Source organism: Anabrus simplex, chromosome 1, assembly GCF_040414725.1.
Source record: "Anabrus simplex isolate iqAnaSimp1 chromosome 1, ASM4041472v1, whole genome shotgun sequence".
Taxonomy (NCBI): Eukaryota; Metazoa; Arthropoda; class Insecta; order Orthoptera; family Tettigoniidae; genus Anabrus; species Anabrus simplex.
In genome coordinates this window covers 683,756,206-683,779,750 of record NC_090265.1, presented here as the reverse complement: position 1 = coordinate 683,779,750, position 23,545 = coordinate 683,756,206, and positions in this window count along the sequence as shown.

The window sequence follows — 23,545 nt, the reverse complement described above, 5'->3', positions numbered from 1 at the left end:
TGGAGATGGAGAAGTAGTGGTACTTTTCAATGGCAGATTTTAAGTGTTGAGAGGGACGAGAACTGAGAAGTGGTGTTTGTTTAAGTGTTGAGAGGGATGTGAATAGAGAATTGGTGTTTGTTTGTAAACTTTGGTTTGGTGGACGTGATGACAGATGGATGGTGGACGTTTGATTATTGCTATATTGTGTGAGTGTTGAGTGATGATGTATTGGTATTAAATTGCAGTAGAGACGGTAATTTATTGCTGAAATGTGGAGATGGAGAAGGGGTGGTATATGTAATGGCAGAGTTTAAGCATGGCTGACAAAGATGAAGTTGCAACGTGAGCATACGCAATGGCAGAATCTAACGTAAGTCTGGACTCAGCAACCTAGAGTGGGTCAAGTAAAATAAGGTAGGAGGAATGGAATGTGCAAGGGTTTGCGTGTCTAGTTAAGAGAGGCATGAAGGTCTTTGACATTCTTAATACTGCTGATTTTATTTCAACTTTATTATGTCCTTTAATTATGTTTATTTAAACTACACATTCTGGGAAGACAACAGGAATATTCAGCAAAGACGTTGGACGTGGCATGAAAGGGCCGAGGATGACTACCGTGGTGACCCTCACTTTGGGGGTTACGTTTCCGGAGTATCTGAGGAATTTCATGGCATGTCCATGGAGTACGTTTGATTTTTTTTCTTTTCTTCTTTCTTATTAATATTGTTTTGTTTGCTCATTTTTGTTCTCTGCGTGTTTTCTTTTTCTTTTCTTTTATCTGTACAGTATGTAGAGTTTGAAAGAGTGAATTTTGGCATGGGCTGAACATGTTATTTTTCTCATTTAAAGGATCAAATGGGTATTATTACTGTAGATCTAGAGAAAAATAATAAAGTATCAGTATACTCGCTGTAACATTTCCCGTAAAATTTCGAAGTTGTCAGGGGGCCGATTTTTAATTTCCTTAACTAACTTTTATTAACATTAACACACATATCTCTTATATTCTTCTTTGGTGCCATGTGACACATTGGAATGTCTCGTTTCATTATCAACTAAATAACCAAGGTGTGCTGTGCAGACAAGGAAGACGAACATGCAACAAAATTCGAATCAGGATTGTTGGTGGTTATTTGTGAAACAGGAATGTTTACAGCTAACTCTCGATTATCCGAGTGTGGATTGTCTCGTTTTGCGGTGTCTTCGTTCATAGTTCGGCGATTAAAATACAAATAAAAAACAAAGCCTGAAGTACTGTATTCTGTTATAATTAAAACGAATGTTTTCGTTTAGAATGCTCTATTGTTCATGTTACACATGTTTTACCGCCGGAAGACGCTATGAACACAATTCCGACATTCAGTCGTTCCCGAATATTTTCCATTGTTCCCCTTTTATCTTCAGGTGAATGCCGTGAATCTAACCTCGTAACATGTCTGCGACCAATTTCCTGTCTGTATCGTTCTCAAAACATTTCCCTAGGAGCCAAATGTAGATAATTTCCAACGCCCCTAAAACCAAAAGTAATAGAAAAAGACTGAAGTATTCTTCTGGGACGGTTCCCTTCAGAATTCTTGCTCTTGTGTTGATACGAAGTGAAAGCATAATCGTAACATCGCCAGAAGGAATGCATTATTGAGGCTAGCCGCCGGCGGCAGATCTCCGTAATAACCTCTAAGAAAAACCATTACAAGGAGTGTTAACCTGTATCGCATTTTTGCTGTGAATGAAAAACAGAAACAGAGAAAAATGGATGATTATTTCTCGAAAGTCAACTGAAATACAGCATGTTTTTAATGTAATTTTAAAAATACGTTGTCAGTTTCCGGTGAGTTACACGTAAGGAATACAGTAGGCTTTCAAGCGCAATATGAAGCATGTTTTGTAAACACAATAAATGCGTAGTTTCCGGTAAGAACACGTGTATTTCGGATTATCCGTGTTTTTCGATTATCCGTGCTGACTCGGGTCTGCATTAACCCTGGAACCGTACACCTGAACACTGAGTTCCCGGGGAACCTTTGATCCCCAGTAATCTTGTAATAACAACCCCTACAGTCTCCTACTTCCGTGATTTTTTTAAAAATCTTGGTACTCTCTGAGCTCGTGCAGTAATTCTAACGAGTGATAACGGTTAATGGCATTTTATTTTTTTGTAACTAGTTCGGTTTTACATACTTTGCATTTTGTGTTAAGTGTTTGAAATCGCTTTCCTTAGAAACGATGAACAGTTTATCAGAATCATGTAAGTCCGAGACTGATATCCTTGATGATTTCGTCGATAGAAATAAACGTTGTTGAAGAAGATGATTTTTTTACAAGTTGTTTTACGTCGCACCGACACAGATAGGTCTTATGGCGACGATGGAACAGGAAAGGGCTAGGAGTGGGAAGAAAGCGGCCGTGACCTTTATTAAGGTACAGCCCCAGAATTTCCGTGGTATGAAAATGGGAAACCACCGGGCGAGTTGGCCGTGCGTGTAGAGGCGCGCGGCTGTGAGCTTGCATCCGGGAGATAGTAGGTTCGAATCCCACTATCGGCAGCCCTGAAAATGGTTTTCCGTGGTTTCCCATTTTCACACCAGGCAAATGCTGGGGCTGTACCTTAATTAAGGCCACGGCCGCTTCCTTCCAACTCCTAGGCCTTTCCTATCCCATCGTCGCCATAAGACCTATCTGTGTCGGCGCGACGTAAAGCCCCTAGCAAAAAAAATGGGAAACCACGGAAAACCATCTTCAGCGCTGCCGACAGTGGGTTCGAACCCACTCTCTCCCCGAATACTGGATACTGGCCGCACTTAAGCGACTTCAGCTCGGTAGAAGATGATGTGATAGAATATTTATTTTCCTTTCGTGATTCAGATGAACTTATTTTCACGATGGCAAAGGAATTAATATAATCCTGTGTGTGACAGAACTGGAAATCCTATCAACACACGGAGGAATTCACTCTTCTATTTCACAAAAAAAAAAAAAAAAAAAAAAGGTATTTACAATACCCAGTCAGCCAACACCAGGCATTCTTAGGTGGAGTACATAACGATTGTCCAAGGAGTCTATTATTACTATTATTTGCAGCGAACAAAAAATATTCGTATGCAAAAACCACATGATGGAGTTGTGCCCAAATTTAGCAAAGTGAACCTTACAGTAGTACAAAAAACTAAAAGGTAGATAAAAATAGATTAACTTTTTATGTTATTTCATTACCAGCGATTACTGAGCTGTTCTAATTTGCAAATATATATTTTCACGTGTTGAAAATAATCCACTTCACTGTTTTCATGAGATTTTAAAATTAATCGTAAGTCTGAATATGTAAAAATACGTGTTTTTTTTTTTTTTGTGGGGTACTCAGTGTACGCTTAGTGTACCTGAAATATAAGTGTACAGTTTCAAGATTAACCCACACAATCGAAAGTTTGCTGTAATTATTTTTGTCATAATGAATATGTCACAACATACCAAAGTAGCAGTTTTAAAATCTCTAACTCACTGAAAATGACAATAAAAATGCCCAAAGTAAATATTACTAGAAATGGCCAAGATAGGAAAAGGAAGTGGCCAAAATGTCACTGGTGGCTTTTTCGTACATTTTAGGCTGACTTAATACTCGAAATGGCCAGCTCTAGGCATTTAGTGGCTAATATTGCAACCCTGCAAACATCTGTGTATTATTGTTAACAACTCTGTAATTGATGCAGTACTCACCAGTGAAGCGTCGCTCAGACAAGCAATGGAGGTCCAGCTCCAAGTCATGTTGTAGTGCAGCCTTCTCGCGGTACCGGCAGAAGAACTCAGGACGGATGCGGTATCGTTCGAGGAAGTCGTCGTAGACGCGCATCACTGCAAGGATACGACGAGCGTGCCGCGCTGCCTGTTCATACGTCTCGTCCGGTAGCAGCATGGCCGTCACCGTCATCGTCCACACGACGCGTACTATGGACATGGCCGGCGCTCGGCCATAGCCCTCGCACACCGCACCTTCAAACCGCACTCACGCTTTCTCAGAAACTGGAAATACCACACCTTTCACATAGTTTAAAACAAAATTCTCTACATCATCACTTACTGCATAATATGAATCGCACTTTCACTTTGGTCTGCTTTGGCACAATGATCACATATTATTTTAAATCAAGAGAAAGTACATGCACTGTAACATGATACGTCACAATGAAAGAAAACATTGATCTTATAAACAGTTTTGTTTTTCACATTTCCTGATTTAATATGCATCATTTTGTTCTTATCTATTCCACATTAACGGCTGTATTTTTCGATATAATTCTTGATAAATCATGAAATAAAATTTCATAGACTTACACTAGGCTTTCTACTAAATCAGGTGTGATAAAAGCAAGTATCTACCTCCGAATGCATTTATACTCATCTTGAATTATTGAAACCCTTTACTTCTGAGAAATCCAAGATTCATTAGCAATTAAGCCTTCACATATAACATTTGTAATTTTTTCCACTTCCGATTACCATCAGATGTACCTTGCTAAGTTTTTGTAGACCTGTGAGATTATACTCATGTAATTATTTTCACTCGCACAAGATTCCTTAAAACCAAACATGTTTCTCACTGGTTGCCTTGATGGAATGCATATAGAGTCATTACCTCGGCTCAAAGAAACCGAGAGAAATATAATAGTGGTGCTATTATAAATAACAATCGCAGGTAAGACTTGACGCGCTGTTTACCGACCGGTGTGTGATTCCCACCTTCTCTTCAGTTTTTCTAAGCCCTCCTCTCTTTTAGCTGTTTGCATCACCATGACAACGGCGGGGTACTGGAACAAAAGAAGCACATATAAGAGTATTACAAACCGTTTTCTGAGTCATATACGAAATACACTTCTTAAAATTGAGGATAAAGCTGAGGACGATATTAGGTAGAAAACAAATAATACTGACTGCAAACGTATAATGGGAAAAAGAAAACATCCACTAAGCAAATTATGATTTTAAAATATTTTAATTGTTATTAATCAATTCCTTTATTTCGCATCATTAAGATTATGTCGGCTTTAATTGCGTTAAACCATGGGGACAATGACAATAATAATCTCTATTTTAAGGTCCCTGACATCGAAGTCATAGGTCCTACATCAAAAGAATAAAACGTACAATTACTGTGGAATTATAGAACAATACCGTATGTTGGGTATTCAGCCCGAAAGCTGGTTGGATCCTCCACAGCTCAAACAAAAGCTATCATAGACGGGCTAGGTGCCACTGAAGAGGCATACTAGGGAAATGATGAGGTAGTTTCCCGTTGCTTTCCTCGCCCAGCCAGAAGTAGCTATTACATCTTAGTCTGCCAAGCCCACTGAAATGCATGCACTAACCGACCCTATGAGCTATATTTTCACACCATTCATAACAGGGACTGGCTGTATAAGGAATGGTATTACTAGCATCACTCGTACCTCGGTCACTTTCATATTGTCAAAGCCAAGGATGAGACTGAGACAGGTCAATGAAAGTAACAAATTGCTCTAGCCCATACCAGAAGACATAGTGCACTGTAAACACTACATCTTGCCAGCAAGGGCTCAAGAACAATACAAATAATGATAAAACCAAATAATAATAATAATAATAATAATAATAATAATAATAATAATAATAATCTGTGGAGAAAGAGGAAGGAAGAAGGGATGATTAGAAGGAAGTGAAGTGGTATTGGCGTGGTCCTAAGTTTGGCTGGTTCGCAAGAAAGTATAATAATAATAATAATAATAATAATAATAATAATAATAATAATAATAATAATAATAATAATAATAATATCCGCCTCTGTGCTGTAGTGGTTATTGTGATTAGCTGCTACCCCCGGAGGCCCGGGTCCGATTCTAGGCTCTGCCACGAAAATTTGAAACGTTGTACGAGGACTGGAACGGGGTCCATTTAACCTCGGGAGATCAGCTGCGTAGAGGGGATTCGAGTCCCACCTCAGCCATCCTCGAAGTAGTTTTCCGTGTTTTCCCACTTCTCCTCCAGGCAAATGCCGAGATGGTACCTAACTAGAAGGCCACGACTGTTTCCTTCCCTCTTCCTTGTATATCCCTTCCAATCCTCCCATCGCCTCCCAAGGCCCCTCTTCAGCATAGCAGGTGAGGCCGACTGGACCAGGTACTGATCGACTTCCCCAGTTATCCCCGACCCAAAGTCGCACATTCCAGGACACTTTGCTTGAAGCGGTAGAGATGGGATCCCTCGCAGAGTCCGAGGGAAAAGTCAATCCTGGAGGGTAAACGGATTAAAGAAAGAAAGAAAGAAAGAAAGAAAGAAAGAAAGAAAGAAAGAAAGAAAGAAAGAAAAAGAAAGAAAGTAAGAAAGAAAGAAATAATAATACATCTACGACGAAGATGAGGGAAAGGAGAGACCGAGCAAGTGGCTGCGCATTTTGTATCACGTAGCTATCGGCTTTTATTCGGGAGATAGTGGGTTTGAACCCCACTGTCGGCAGCCATGAAGATAGGTTTCCGTGGTTTCCCATTTTCACACCAGATGTACCTTAATTAAAGCCACGGCCACTTCCTTCCCACTCCTAGCTCTTTCCTAACCTATCATCGCCAACTATCTGTGTCGGTGTGACGTAAAGAAATTGTGAAATCAAAAAGAAATAAAAAAGAATCCGAGACTGACGTTTTATGGACAAGTCAAAAGGATGAATCGAGAGAGGATAACCAACAGAATACTCCTGCAAGAAAAATGGCTTACACAAGTGCACAAGGACCTAGCAGAAGTAGATATCGAATAGGAAGAAATACAGAACATCATTTAGGAAAAGGTTTGTAATATATGTAAATAACAATAATAATAATAATTAATCATAGCAATAGCATCAAAATAATCAAGTATGAATAAAATAAAATACTTAATCGCCTCAAGCATGGGCGTAAATTGTAGTCTAATTTAAAATATATGAATACATAACTGGATAAATCACTAACATAATTAAAATGTCGAAGGCAGAAAATTTAGGAACGACCAAGTCGGGGAAGGCAAATGTGTCTAATTACTCATCTTAAGTACCAGGTTAATTCATTGGGACACAAGCGGCCAGGCAGAGCGCTAACCAATCTATCCTACTCTGCGCAGAGACTGTGGAAAGTAGAACACTTTACCTTCCAATCGGCGCAGCTGACTGACAGTTCTGCGTGCTCGAGAAACAGCTATTACTAGGGATGGGCTGCGAACGGAGTCGCGAAGAGTCGAGACTGCCACCTCTGGAACCGACACTCCCGACTCCAGTGTCGACTCCACTGATGCACTAACGCCATCTAACAAGTATTGTTGGAACTGCTTGGAATTATAGTTCCACGTTCGTCTCTTGGTAACTTGTGATACGATGAATACAAGATGATTTTATTAGCCAGCAAACATTAAATATTGTTTCGGGATTTTATCATCGTTGGTGTTAATGTTGTAGGTCTATTTTGGTGACGATGATGATAAAGATGACGATAACAGCAGTGGTAATAATAATCTGACAGTATACGTTTACATAATCGCCAATATTATCTTCAGTCAGTTCAGCCCTGCGGTGTAGGGAGCAAAGTGTCAGCCTGTCACCCGGCGGCCTCGGGCTCGATTCTCGGCCGGGTTGGCTTTTTTAATTGTAAATGATTAATATCCCTAGCCTGGGGCATAAAACAGAAAAAAAACCGAGTGCTTAGAGTATGATTTTACAACAAATATTTTACCAAACATTGTGCGTCATAACAGCCACCTCCGCAGTCTAGGGAGGCCCCGGGATCGATTCCGGCCAGGTTAGGGATTTTTACCTGCATCTCAGGTTTCGAGATGACGGTGAGGCAGAGACCGGGTCCAGAAAGCCAAGAATAACGGTCGAGAGGATTCGTCGTGCTGAACACACGTCACCTCGTAATCTACTGGCCTTCGAGCTGGGCAGGGGTCACTTGATAGGCCGTCGCGAAAAAGGGCTTTTGTGTACAGTAATAATAATAATAATAATAATAATAATAATAATATTGCAACAAGACTTCACGTGGTCCTTGAATTATAACGAAAACCTACAACCCGTTTTCCAGTCACTGACCGGGTCAGGAATGGAGTGAATGAACCCCCATCCTGCGGCGAGGATAGGAATTGTACCGGCTGCCGAGGCCTGCTGCACTCCTCTGGGGCAATGATGAATGACTGACGGATGAAATGAATTATTGGAGAGTATTGCTAGAATGAAAGATGACAGGGGAAACCGGAGTACCCGGAGAAAAATGAATTTCACCTGGAGTGACCGGGATTTGATCCACGGAATCCAGCGGTGAGAGGCCAACGCGCTGCCACCTGAGCCACGGAGGCTTTGAATGGCTTGATCTATATTCGAATTATGTTAGTGGATTTACCCATATTTGATTTGTTTTCATCGTTCATGTGGAATTCATAATGATTTACCATCGATATCTGTTTATCAATTTCCTGATCACGACAAATAAAGACGTGAAATTAAATGTCCGTGGTCTGCTATGACGGTACTTTCGGACTTGACACGTTTTGTTTTATTTCAACTACACCATTACGCTCGTCGTCTTCGTTAACGATACCGTACTTCACTCTACAATACTCTTAAAAAAGCCAATGGGCAAATGAGCAGCAACATGTACGATATTTTCCGCGCCTCGACACGCAAGCGGCCCCGAAATGAGAGTCAAGTTCGCTTGGAGTCGTGAGGCTTCATGCGAAGCGACCGTGCGGCCCCGCAATGCGCATCAGGGTAACTTGGAGTCGAGAGGCTTCATGCGAACAGAGACCGGTGTTCGGAGTCGATGGAGTCGACACTCTCGATTCCAGGCTTCAGTCGCGCCCATCCCTAGCTATTACGAGTGCTAGCCCAGGACGTTATCAGATAGCGCAAGCCTGGAGGTGTGTACATTACACAAGCATAACTGTGTTACTCCGTAAGATACATGCATAAATACCTTCATATGAGGACATACATAATTAAATGTCTTCAACACGCCATTTCAATGAAATACGCGAAACAACGTTCTTTGTAATCACGGTGTACCAGGGATATAATTACTTTAAAGGTTGCCATAAACAGTGGAGTACAAAATAAAAGATTTTGTTGTTTCTCCAAGGAGACATTTAGTGGTGCTTTATGGAGAGATGCTGTCACCAGGAATGAAGTGCCAAATCTGTCCTCTGAATGGACTTGAGAACCTTGAGGGGGACAAATTCAGGATTCTAATAATCAGAAACATGACGGCCGCTCCTGGCCCAATAATGAAACTTGCAGGACATGAAGAGCTGGAACAGAAAACTCAGGCTCTAGTTTAGAAGAAGCTATCGCAGAATGTTGAAGAACTTACCTTGAGGGGTGAGAGTAGCGTTCTAAAATTGAATGAAAAATATAATCAGCTCCTCTTCGAATTATTCTTGAAAAAATATGGTGGTATGGGACAGAACTTCGCTCAGCAGGATAGTTCTGAAAAGTTACATTGGCTGGTGAAGAGATTGTAGCACTATCAACGACAAAAGTTGCAAACTTTGGGCTGGGAAGACTTGGGAGTAAAGAGACGAGATGCTTGACTATGTGGTATGTTTCGAACTGTCAGTGGAGAGATGGTGTGGAATGACATTAGTATACCAATAAGCTTAGGCGGAGCTTTTAAAAGCAGGAAAGATCACAATATGAAGATGAAGTTGGAATTCAAAAGGACAAATTTGGGCAAACATTAATTTATAGGATGAGGAGTAAGGGACTGGAATAAATTATCAAGGGAAACGTTCGATATATTTCCAAGTTCTTGGAAAATGTTTAGGAACGAGCTAGGTAAATATATGGTAGGGAATCTGCCACCTGTGCGACTGCTCTAAATGCAGAGATAGAGGAAGGGACGAATTTAGGGAATGGAACGGATTTTTTGTATCATAAGTTATGCATTTCTCGGGCATTCTATATTATGGCTCATTTCACACATTACCGGTAACTTAAACCACTAGATAATGAAGAGATGGTGTTGTACTTGCGTCTGATGAACAGCTTCTACTAATTGGATGTAATCAGTAACTCTGAAACCTGCCCGGCCTTGCCTCGTGCTCTCTCCTACTTGACAATATTGTAACAGATGTCATGCCATTAGAAATTACGAAGAACCAGTAGAGCTCACCACGACATCACTGGTACTACTCACATGTTTCCTTATAAAGTAATCCTAAGGAGCTGTCGAAATATTCTATTCTGAAACTGTTGAAAGTGACTGCTCTTGTGGAATACGGATGAAGTAATAAGCATTGGAAAACACTCATCACGGTTTAATTGACGTAAGGAGCAAGAGATTTGCTGTATAGTAGTTCGTGTACATATTTCATGCGATGTATGCTGATACACTAAGGGTACAACCTTACTCTTTCTCGTTTGTTAATACTGAAGGTAGTGATTTATAGTTATTTTCTAACTGTTGGGTTCGATTCAGTGTCGCTAATCATACAGTTTAGGAACCCTACTTGCCAACATGACGTTTTACAGTTACAGGTGGCACTTATGTAGTCAAGATTTTTTCGTGACTTGCCAGATTATACGGTATTGTCAGTACCGTATTGTGAAAATCACTAGTGTTACATTTGCGGGAGTAAGTCAACCATATTTTCTTTTTCTGCAGGATTGTAAACATGTATTTATGGGTAAAAGTAAACTCGTGTCCTCATCCCGAGGTGGTGCAGCTCTTTTCAGGCACACCCCCATTGGAGGTGGGCTGCGTGTACCATTTCAACCACAATCTCTTATACAAGGAGTAAGCCTTGGTATTTTACATGGCCTATGAGCCATGAAGTCCAATTCCTTCAGTTTCCGCCGCGTTGTTCTTTCTGAAACATGTACCCAGACGCTTCTAGTTCAGTTTTTACCATTTTCACCGTAGAATGTCGGTTTCTTTTGCAAATGTTTGCAAGGCAGGGAATACAAGGATCATGGTATAAACTACTGGAAATCGGTAGGTAATAACATATAATATTTATCAAAGGATTTTGAGTATTTACAAATTTCTCTATTTTTTCAGGTATGCTTCAGTGATGAGTCAACTTTCGAAGTTCTTTCCCAGAAGGCAGCATTTGTTCGTCGCAGGTCAGATGAGAAATACCATCCAGACTGTCTTTCCCTGACAGTCAAACACCCAGATAAGATAATGGTGTGGTCAGTAATTAGCGGGGAAGGAGTAGGACCTCTTTATTTAGTCGATGGTATTATGCGCCAAGACCAGTATAAGGAAGTTTTGCGCACTCAGCTACTGCCACAGATACGCAAATGGTTCCCTGACGGAAAAAATGTGACTTTTATGCAGGACGGAGCACCCTGCCACACAGCCAAATCAGTTAAAGAGTTCCCGAAGAAAGAAAATGTACCTTTATTGTCATGGCCAGGGAATTCTCCGGATATGAATCCAATTGAAAATGTACGGGAGGTGGTCAAGAGAGAAATAGCAAAAGAAACGATCACAACAAAAAACAGACTCATTGAAAAACTAAAAGAAGTTCGGCATCATAATCCACTAATAAAAGAGACTGTTCAAAGCTGTATTGAAAGCATGCCCAGGAGGATTAAAGCACTAATAGATGCAAAAGGTGGACCTACAAAATATTGAAATTGTGTACATATGAAGGAAAGTGTACTTAACACCTAAAATTTTGTGAAAGAAAGGTAAAAGAGTGTCTGTACATAGTCAATAAACATCCATTCTGTAAATAACTGTAATAAATAAGTTGTAATTCTAATAAATTTGGTAATTAATGAAAAAAACGCGAAAAAGTAGTACTGAGTCTATTAATTTGGCCGGGGACTGTATAACTCGGAGAATTAGAGCAGGAGAAACATTATCTGATCCTGTAATGATTAAGAGGAATATTCCCTAAGGCAATAGGCCTATTATTGGACCTTTATGTTTTCTTATATATAAGTGAGGAAATGAATTCAGAGATAAGGCTTTTTGCGGACGATGTTAAACCATATAAAGTAATAAATAAGTTACAAGTTTGTGAACAACTGTAAAAAGACATCGACAATGATATGATTATAAACGGGGTGAAAAGTCAGGTTGTATGTTTCACAAAGAGGAAAGTCCTTTCAGTTTTAATTACTGGGGTGAAAGGTCCTTGTGAGGATCACTGTAAATACTTAGGTGTTAAAATAAGGAAAGATCTTCATTGGGGTAATAACATTAACGGGATTGTAAATAAAGATTACATATATCTACACATGGTTATGAAAGTATTTAGGGGGTGTAGACAGTATGTAAAGGAGAGGGCATAAAAAGTATCTGGTAAGACCCTAACTAGAGTATGGTTCCAATGTCTGCGTTTATCGCTTCCTGTTCACAGAAAAACAATCCACGCGAAATCATTCATCGTTATCGCAGCCCGTGAATGGAATCTCCTACTAGTGGACGTCAGAAGCATGTCCAGCAACTCAGTTTGTAAGCGTGCCTGTGACGGAATACTAGGTAAACACGAATGAATTGTCTAGTTGTAAACTCAGAACAGCTCCTCCTATTTCCTCTTCATGATTATCTCCATCTTATTCTCACAGTAGTTTTAATTTTTTTTTTTTTTTTTTTTTTTTTTTACAATTTGCTTTACGTTGCACCGACACTGATAGCTCTTACGGCGACGATGGGGTAGGAAAGGGCTATGAGTTAGGAGGAAGGAACCGACCGTGGCCTTAGTTTAGGTACAGCCTCTGCATTTCCCGGGTGTAGAAATAAGAAAACACGGAAAACCATCTTAAGGCTGCCGACAGTGGGGTCCTAACCCAGTATCTCCAGAATGCAAGCTTACAGCTGCGTGCCCCTAACCGCAACGTCAAGCCGTCTAAAAAGAGTTTATTTTTGGCTTGCAATCTGAGTTTATCGCTTGGACGGCCGGCTATATAGTCTACTGGATCACGCTTGTGTAGCAGGCAGCTGCAGGATCCTGACGCATCCATCACCGCTGCCATAGCGACAGCAGTTAGTGAATGGTCCTCTGTAACATGTAGCTCAGTGTGACGTTACTGGGCACATGCCTACAAATGGAGTTTTCATTTAGAACAAAACAACCCGCTACAAGAAACTAGATGGCAAGAAAAGCCAGTACCGTCTTGCAAATTGCATCCATATGTACTGTAGCTTACAATACACTACATGGCTACAGTATCAGACAAAGATATTGAGAGAAAGATACTCTTCTCGCGTCATTCCACCTTCACACCAAACCGAGTCGAGACCATAGAACCATACTGAGGTATAGTCCCTGCCATATAAGCGCAGCTTTTAAATGTATACGATGGCACCGCTACTATAGGACTCAGCACGTAAGGCTACAAAGCCTTACAAATACTTTCTCCCCTGTTAATACTGACGGTTGTGATTTATAGTTATTTTCTAACTATTGAGTTAGTTTCAGTGCCGCTAACCATATAGTTTAGGGACCCTGCTTGCCGATATGACGTCTTTCAGTTACAGGTTGGCACTATGTAGTCATGATTCTTTACGTGACTTGCGAGATGACACCTACTACGACAGCTGTATTATGAAAATCACTAGTGTTACATTTGCGAGTGTAAAGCATGTTTTCTTTTTCTGTAGGATTGTAAATCTGTTGGGGTAAAACCAGGTAAGTACAATTATGACATGTTCGAATAATGCATTTAATAACGTAGTTTGTGTTAAATAACGAACACAGCATTTTAATAATGCGGTCTTATTTCGTCCAGATCGTATGTATAGAAATCAATTGGGATGTATCAGAAGCAAGAAACATCTGCAAGAACTCCTCCGAAAAGAAAAGCAATGGTACCTCCTCTATAAAGATCAGTTCAGTTGAAAAGGAAGGACATTTCTTTATCAGCCTAACTTAACCTAACCTAACCTAACCTAACCTAACCTAACCTAACCTAACCTGACCTAACCTAACCTAAACTAACAGAACTTTGTCTTTTCACGACTTTGGTACGGTTTGCAGACTTAGCCTTTGTGTATTCTTATTGACTTACGGCATATGCACATGTAATATTTTTGCTTGTATTATTACAGAGTAGATTCATGTCATTTCGATAAGTAATAGCAAATGTCAAGAAGGAAGCTGAATTATTTACACCCGACAAACATCGAAGAATACAATTATAGTAATGCGTATATCAAATAAAGACAGATATGTATGACATTGAATTGAGTGAGGACGAGAGTGTGTGTTTATTTCCTTAATTCCTCATTGAACTTGAAAATCGACTCAATTATGAATATCTTGACTGATCATTTACTTAGCTAAGGGAACCTCCATTATTGATACTTTCACTGAGGTTAGTTTTGTGATGGCGTGTCACGTGATTTCAGTATGTAACTAGTCAAGTTGGCAGCATTGATGAGTGATTAAAAAAATATATGAGGGTGGCGATATTTTTGCTTTGTAGCCTTACGTGATGAGTACTATAGTAGCGGTGCTATCGTTTATATTTCAAAGCTTTAATGCGGAAAGTACATTGTCTTCTCAACTGTTCGGTACAAGACGACATTCTTATTCTTACTAGTGTAAATAAAGAACTTCAGAATACTAGTGGTTTAATGCCATTTGTGAGGAATATAAAGGAAAAATAAAATCAATTGCAGGGGAAGGAAGATAAAGACAGAAGGAATAGAGATGGAATGAAGAGGGAAGTCTAAAACAGTGGATAGGGCTGCCCGAATGGGGGGAGGGAGAGGGATGCGGTAGAGAAAACATGGAAAGATGATAAGGAAGGTTAAAGAGAGGAGAATAAAAGAATTACGTAACGGGAGCACATACATAAATAACATACGGCACATTAACTTGGATATGTTTTGGGGGTAGTGGGTCTATATGTAATCCCCTGTGGGTGGGGGCGGTAGAATAACATCCATGAAAAGAGGCCCCAGGAGCTCTTAACTTGGGAGCGTCGGTTGGTGACCACGGGGCTCTCAGCTGGGTCCTGGTATTGTTCCCACTTACTTGTACCTGGCTCCTTACCTTCATTTATCCTATTCGACTTCCCTTGGTCATCACTTGTTCCTTTCCGACCCCGAAGGTATTAGGTTGCGTGGCCTAGAGACTGTTTCATTTTCACGTCCTTCGTGGCCCTTGTCTTCCTTTGTCCGATACCTACTTCCTCTTAAAACAATAATCACTACCGTGTATCTGGAATCCCCCTGTGGTTGGGGGCGGTAGAATAACACCCACTATATCCCTCTCTGTCGTAAGGGGCGACTTAAAGGGACCCCAGAGGATCTTAACATGGGAGCGTGGGTTGGTGACCACGGGGCCCTTAGCTGAGTCCTGGCATTGGTTCCACTTACTTGTGCCAGGCTCTTCACTTTCATTTAACCTATTCGACCTCCCATGGTCAACACTTGTTCTTTTGCTACTCCAACGGTAGTAGGTTACGTGGTCTAGGGAGTCTTTCATTTTCACGTCCTTCGTGGTCCCCGTCTTTCTTTGGCCGATACTTCCATTTTTCGAAGTGTCGGATCCCTTCCATTTTCCCCCTCTGATCAGTGTTATGTAGAGGATGGTTGCCTAGTTGTACTTCCTCTTAAAACAATAATCACCACCACCTCGATCTGGAATTAGCGTCATTGATTTCGAGACATTATTGTAACCTTGGCAACCGGTGTTCGTCTATGTATACTACTCGCCATATAAGCGAGTGCAAAACCTTACAACCTTACTCTTTCTCCCCTGTTAGTACTGAAGGTAGTGATTTATAGTTATTTTCTAACTGTTGCGTTCCATTCAATGTCGCCAACCGCACAGTTTAGGGATCCTACTTGTTGATACGATGTCTTACAGTTACCGTTCACCTCGTACGTTGGCACTATGTAGTAATATTTTTTCATAAATTGCCACATTAAATTATGATCATGATGATTGTTGCTTAAAGAGGCCTAACATATAGGTCATCGGTCCCTAATGGTAAGAAATGAGACGAAATGCAATGACAATTTAAAAGTACAAAATTCATCCACTGACCAGAATTTTAAAAAAACGTGATGATGAAGAATGAATGGATGAATATGAATTTAAAACAAGCAGTGAATCCGACCCGCAATACCTCACCTTCCCAGAAACTATGGCTGATCAAGGGGCTGCTTCCAAAGCACAATCCTGAATCGATGATGCTTGTTCTCTTAAAAGGGTTCAATATCCAGATCAACGGTCCCTCATAATGGCACTTATCGATAGTAAAGTAGAACCATGGTATTTCTCAAGTTGCGGTACTAATCAAAGGTAGCGTAAACTCACGGTGTTCCAAACATTACGGTACTACTCACAAGTATTGTACGTCGTACAGGTAACGCAGACCTATGATGTTTCTCACATAATGGCAACACTCGTAGGAACGCAAACCCATGGTGCACCTCACAAAGGTGTACTAATCACAGGGACTCGTACTATCCCGTGGTGTTCCCCACATGGTGGATACACATCACAGGCAACGCAGATCAACAGTGTCGCTCATATAGTGGTACTAATCGCAGGTGCTGGAAACCCCCAGTGAATCACTCTCTGCTGCTACTAATCACAAACCTATTGTGTACCTAATATAGTGGTACTACTCGCATGTAATGGTGACCCATGGTGTTCCCCGCGTGATGGTTCTAATCACAAGTAGTTTCATCGTTCTAATTCAATCATCCCTTGGTCGCTCCTTTCAGTCGCCTATTACGACAGGCAGGGGATACCGTGGGTGTATTCTTCGTCCGCGTCCCCCACTCACAGGGGGTGCCACATTATACGCACTGCCACTGCCGTGTTGTCAAATGTCACTACTATTACATTTGCGAGAATAAACAATGCACATTTTATTTTTCTGTGAAATTTTAAATCAATTTGCATACCAGGTAAGTAGAATTATTGTGGCATATTCGAATAATGCGTTTAATAACGCAGTTGGTATGAAGTGAAGAACGCAGAAGTTTATTAATAACGGTCTTAATTCGTCCAGTTCCTATGTAGGATGTAATTAAGATGCCTAAGAAGCAAGGAAAATCTGCAAGAACCCCTCCTCCAAAAAGGGAACTTACGTTATATCCTCTAAAACGTTATCTTGAGAAAGCTATTATAAATAACTGCGAGGCAATGATAACAAGAGTTCCAACATTATCGGGAGTAAGGATTTATTTTTTTGTTTATATAAGTTTATCACATAATGAGAATCAGTTCAAATGGAAGGAAATTTCGTTATCAACCTAACATAACCTAACCATGTACTGACCTCACTTTATGGTATAGTCTTTGCAAACTTAGCCTTTGTCGATTCCTTTTTGACTTACGTCATATGCATATTTAATATATTCGTATTTGCTTGTGTATATTATTACAGCGTGGTTTCACTCCAGTCCAAATAGTAATAACAAATTTAAAGAATATCTTGATTTATTTCATCTTGATTTTTCTAATTTACTTGGGTAAGGGAACGTACATTATTGGTGCTTACAATGAGGTTAGTCTGTTGTGGTTATCTATAGTGATTTTAATATGTAACCAATGAAGTTGGAAGCATTCATGAGCCATTAAAAAATTAGTGCGGCGATATTTGCTTTTTCTTCTTAGGAATTTCTCGGGCGCTGCTGAAAATCCATTACCCAGTCAAAAGATATTTGCTTTTTAGTGTATTCTCTTATACTACATGTCTAGGATTATATACTAGGTCAGTAGCGCCATCTTCTCACTGTGCACTTTCTACCAGTAACTATGAGCTTGACAAAATCTCATATCAAGCGAGTCCCGTTGTACTCCTCAGTCCAGAATTAGAATCCATGAACTGGACGGAAAACGAACCCAGGGCCTTGGAATAATAGACACCTGTACACCACAGGGCTGGCTAATAATAAAATAATTAGATTAGTATAATCTTTAGGAGCTCTAGTATGTCTTTTGTTTCTCACTATTTCGCCGCGTACATTCTTCTTCCTTCACTGCACAGCGCTTTAACCTACCGTCTTTTGTTACCTGTTGCGGTCCAGGGCTCATACAAAAGAAATTCGAGTATTATGCCTCTAAACTCTGAATATCTTTGTCCAGCACTAGCGTGGGCCGTTCAAACCGAAAAATGGTGGTCCAGTAATTGTTGGAAAAGTGATTTATTTTAAAAAACAGTATTATACCAATAGTATTCTTTTGCTGGCGGGACCTAGTGTTTACAGTGTATTATGTCTTCTGGTATAGGCTAGAGCAATTTTCTTACTTTCATTGACCAGTCTCAGTCTTATCCTTGGCTTTGTCAATATGTATTCTAAGTGACAGGTATGAGCAATGCTAGTAATGCCATTCCTTATGCAGCCAGTCCCCGCTATGAATGGTGTGAATGTTGCTCATAGAGTCGGATGATGCATGCATTTCAGTGGGCTTGGCAGACTGATATGTAATATCAACTTCTAGCTCGGTGAGGAAAGGAACGGGAAACTACCATACTCCCCCATTTCCGTAGTACGCCTCTTCAGTGATGCCTAGGCCATCTATGACAGCTGATTGCGGAGCTGTTAAGGTTCCAAACAGCCTTAGAGCTGAGGCCCGAACATACATACCAATAGTACGAATTAATAACAATTTATGAGCATAAGTCTAATACAAGTCCTAATACAATGCAGTAGTACGTTTTCTTTATAAGATATCTGTCCTATTTTCTTATACACATTTCTCTAACCATTTCAAAATGCCTGTAAATTTAGTAAATTTTTGGGCATCATTATGTTTCACTTCCGTCTACAACCCTTAGAAAACCCTGTGGCTGCGAGCGGTAGAATAACACACGCGGTATCCCTTGCCTACTGAAAGAGGTGACTAAAAGAAGTCCCAGGTGCTCTCAACTTGGGAGAGTGGGTTGGCGACCACGGGACCCTTAACTGAGTCATGGCATTGCTTCAACTTACTTGTGACTGCCTCCTCACTTTCATCTATTCTATCCGACTTCACCTGGTCAACTCTTGTTCTTTTCCGACCCCGAAAATATTAAGTATCGAGTCCTAGGGAGTCTTTCATTTTCACGCCCTTCGTGGCCCTTGTCTTTCTTTGGATGATACCTTTATTTTTCGAAGTGTCGGACCCCTTGTATTTTCCCTTTGATTAGTCTTAATAGAGGATGGTTGCCGAGTTGTAATTTCTCTTAAAACAATCACCATCACCACTCTAAGAAAAAACTCCATAGGACAAGCATCCAAAATAAATATATACTACCATTAAGAGTATCGATCTGTTTTCTGTCAGTTCACTTTCCAACTTAACATTATAGAAATAGGAATTAATTTTGTATTCAGTGAACCTGGCTGTAAGGTCACAGTGTTCTCAGTCTGATTCATCCACAATACTTTGCGGGAAGAACAAAGGCTCACGAAGAGTCTGCAACTCATTTTCAATACATTTTATTACTTTGCATCTTGCTTTCAGTGTTTAACCTCACGAACTTTGTATCATGCTGTCACGTCTGACATTGTTGGACACTCTTTAATTTATATTTAAATATTGTGAAACATATTTTCTCAAACACGAATATGGTAATCAAAATCGCCATTAGTTGTATCAAATTCTTTGTACTTCCTCCTTTCTGAATAAATCATATAATGGTATTTATAACTGAGGAGGTGAAGATCTTCTCAGTTCTTCTAGAAGGACGTAGGTTCGAATTTCAATTAAGTATTCAGAAAATGTATAAACAACAATTTTCACTTCTGGAATGAAATATTGCCCTGAGGTCCATTCAGCCTACATCAGAAAAGAGTATCCAGTTAATCCTGAAGTGGGGAAGGGCAAAAACGACCGGGCATAGAGTAAATCAATGTATCCCCCCCTACTTTCTTGCTAACTGTTTAAGGTGGGACCAACAACTTTAACGACTAAAAAGCATACTTAATGACACATTTTGTTTCTCACCTGCCAAAAAGATGAATAAAATGAAATTTTATGAGAAAAATATGCAATTCTTTCCCAACATGACCATATATAGGATCCCTCATATAAAACCAGACCGAACGCACGGTGTTTGTACTCGGAGCTCCGGCAGCTGCAGTATGGAGGGCGCGCGCATAGTTCTTGACCTTGTAAACAGCCTGCACGTGTTCGACCTGGCAAGCATCAGTCGCCAGTCTGAATCTCAGACACCGTATTTTCATATGTAAAAGTTCTGGCTTCATCTTAATGGTCGTGTGAACAGTCTATTGCTATTGGTGTGCAGAAAATCCTAATGGTGTTTATGAAGTCCCTCATTAGGATGGGAAGATCGGTGTTTGGTGTGCTGTTAGTGCAAGAAGAGTATTCGGGCCTATTTTGTCGAGACGAAAGTAAATTCAGAGAGGTACCAAAATGCCATTTTGACGCCATTCTTCCATTAGTTAACGGAAGAAGAAAAATCGCGTGGGTGGTTTCAACAATATTCAGCCCTTGTTCATACAGCAGAAGATTCCCTTCTTACAATCTCGGAAGTGTTTGCAGACAGAGTGCTGGTCTGCTTCCCCCCCCCCCCCCGTTCTCCAGATCTAACAGTGTGTGATTTTTACTTGTCGTGTGAACAAATCCTCAAACATTGGAAGAACTGAAAGAAAACATTACGGATGAAATCAGAAACATTACAGTGGCAGAACCCACTCGTGTCAGCCAGAATGTGGTTACCAGATACAGCGCCTGTATAGCCCAGGAACAACACTTCCAGCATCTTTTATAAGGTAAGATTTCATATAAGATTGTACACACGCTTAAAGCAGGGCGGCCGCGCGCGACTTTTTAGGCTGATGACACACGGAGCGGTTTTCACCGAGTCGGCAGCCGAGTCGGCCGCCGCGTCGGCGCATGTTTTTATTGTATCAGATGGGATGAAACAGACACAGCGGTGCTCGCCGACAGGCGGCAGATTTGCCGACTCGGCCTGTCGTGTAGCTGGCGGTGCAGCGAGCGTTTTGAAGACTTTGTGCGCGCTCTAGCGCCATAGATTTATTACATTCAGCTGAATCACGGCTGATTTGATGCTTCGCTCTAGTCGGGCGTGGCTGAATTTACGCGGCGATTGCATCATTGGTAGGTATTCTTGTATTAGATATCATGAAGTATCTTTGAAATTCAAGAATATATACGTGAAAGGACATATAGAGTAAGTAGTCTTTTGGAATAAGAATAAGAACAATCCTTTATTTTTCGGTAATTTTAGCTAGCTTCCTCACCTAACGTCACGCTCACTAACGTGTTTTGTCCACTGCCTGCTCGATACGCACCCGATGACTGCTCATAAGCAGTCATTTTAGATGCAGTTCGAGCAGGCAGTGGTTTCGTCACAGTCGGCAAAAACCGCTCTGTGTATCAATCACAGGCGGCGGCCGACGCGGCTGCCGACTCGGCAAAAACCGCTCCGTGTGTCATCAGCCTTAAGCTCGGCTGAGGCAGCTGCCGTAGCGCAGAGTACGAACACCGTGCGTTCGGTCTGGGTTTATATCAGGGATCCTGTACAGAAAATCAAGTATTCAAAATGACTGCTGTATACTGTACAGACATTTATGAATAACAATATTTTTCAATCTACTTCCTTATCATTTTTGTATCTATAAGCTCAAGTAGAATATGTCAATTATTTGAAATATTAATAATTTTTATCGAGTTGTTTTAAGCACACAAAAAAAAATAAACTTTAAAAGACAGAGTTTCAGTTCTACTATGGGCTATTCGTCCCTATACACTCCACAAGAGTACATAATTTTAACTAAAAACCTTCAAAACTCCGGGAAACGGATTTGAAAAATACGTTCTACAGAAGACGAGCGACAAACTCGCTCACGTTTCAGAAAACTTAAATTTAAAAGGCTAACATGAGTGACGGTCCGACACTCCATTAAAGATATCGACGAAATTCCAAAACTTGATAATAATAATAATAATAATAATAATAATAATAATAATAATAATAATAATAATAATAATAATAATAATGTCATTTGCTCTAAGTCCCACATTTACGGTTTTCGGAAACGCCGCGGAGGCAAAATTCAGCCCCGCAGGAGTTCTTTTACGTGCCAGTAAATCTACCGACACGAGGCTGACGTATCTGAGCACCTTCAAATACCACCGGACTGAGTCAGGACAGAGGGAAAGCGCCTCAACCGTCGAAACCACTCATTTCAAAACTTATACGCAAAGGATTATTCACAGTTTACGAAAAGAAAGGGAAAGAAGACATTTTTGGACCTCCAAAGATGTTGATCCCGTCTTAAGGTAGCACTAAGGTGAGTTTTAGGCGGCGATGGGTTAATAAAGGGCTAATGAAAAGGAATTGACAGTGGACTTAATTAAGGTATATCTGCAGCATTTGCCTGGTGTTAAAATAGGAAACTACGGAAAACTATCTTCAGGGCTGTCGATATTCCGAGATTCAAGCCTACAACTATGTAGCCAACTCAGCCGGTCACTGTATTTCCAATTAGTGTCGGGGTTACGAAAAGTGGAAGTGTTTGCCCTCCAGTCCTCCAAGGGGCTTCATAGCCTGTCCGGAGATGGCTTTGTTCGTATACAGCAATAACTCGATAAATGGTGTACACTGGAGACCTTCGCATGCACAGATACTAATACTCGCTTGACAATTACAATTATGTGTATTACGGGCTATATAATCGTGAACGCCAACACATCCTTCGCCGTCCGACTGTTTGCAACACCGAAAGCAGCCACGGAGGTTTATTGCTTCTTAAAAATTGTGGACTAGCCAGGTGGACGAACGCAAACCAGTGAGGTCTCACCTCAGGACGTGCCCATCGGTAGCACTGCACAATAGGAGAATCGTCAGCAGCTTAGCCCTGATCCGAGTCTACCAAGGCTTACTTATTTACGCCGCTCCAGGGTCTGAAGCAAATCACAACCATGTACCTCTACAAGCCATATTCTCCTGCTACTACCACAGCTGCCACCTGCAACACCACTTCCACCTCCAGCTTCCGACAATTCGCCGTAGACACCGCCGCCGTAGCCTTCCACACGACTCTCCTGTCCAGCTATGCAACTCCAAATTACGACACACGCTTTCTGACAGCAAATCCAGCTACGCATCCAGACAACCCGCGAACTCAGTACCAGAGGATGACGCATCAACCGGCCCCCGAGGGAGCGCGTGCTCCGCATTACCTGGCAGTGGACTCGGCACCTGCACCGCAGACGCCTACAGCAGCCGCTACATCTCTTTCAATGGACACCACCATACAGCATATATCCCCATCTACTACCTCCACTACACCCACCTCCTCTCGACTGAAATATTCCTCCACGTCTGGCACTAGACGACCCATCAATCATCTCCGATTTCTCCAGCAAACCCCTTCCGGCACACATGCATTTCTCCTCCTTAACCCTTCTCCAGAATTTCGGACACCTCAAGCCATCTTCTGCACGCTTCTTCGCTACAACATGCGCCGAGAGGACATCGCTGATATCAGAAAGACTTCAAAGGGAATCATCATTCAAATCAACGGGGAAATAGCAGCACACCAACTCGCCACCACGATAGGATCAACTCCGTTCGGATCAACTATCCCTCTTCAACCCCTCTCACCACCACCTACTCCACCACCAC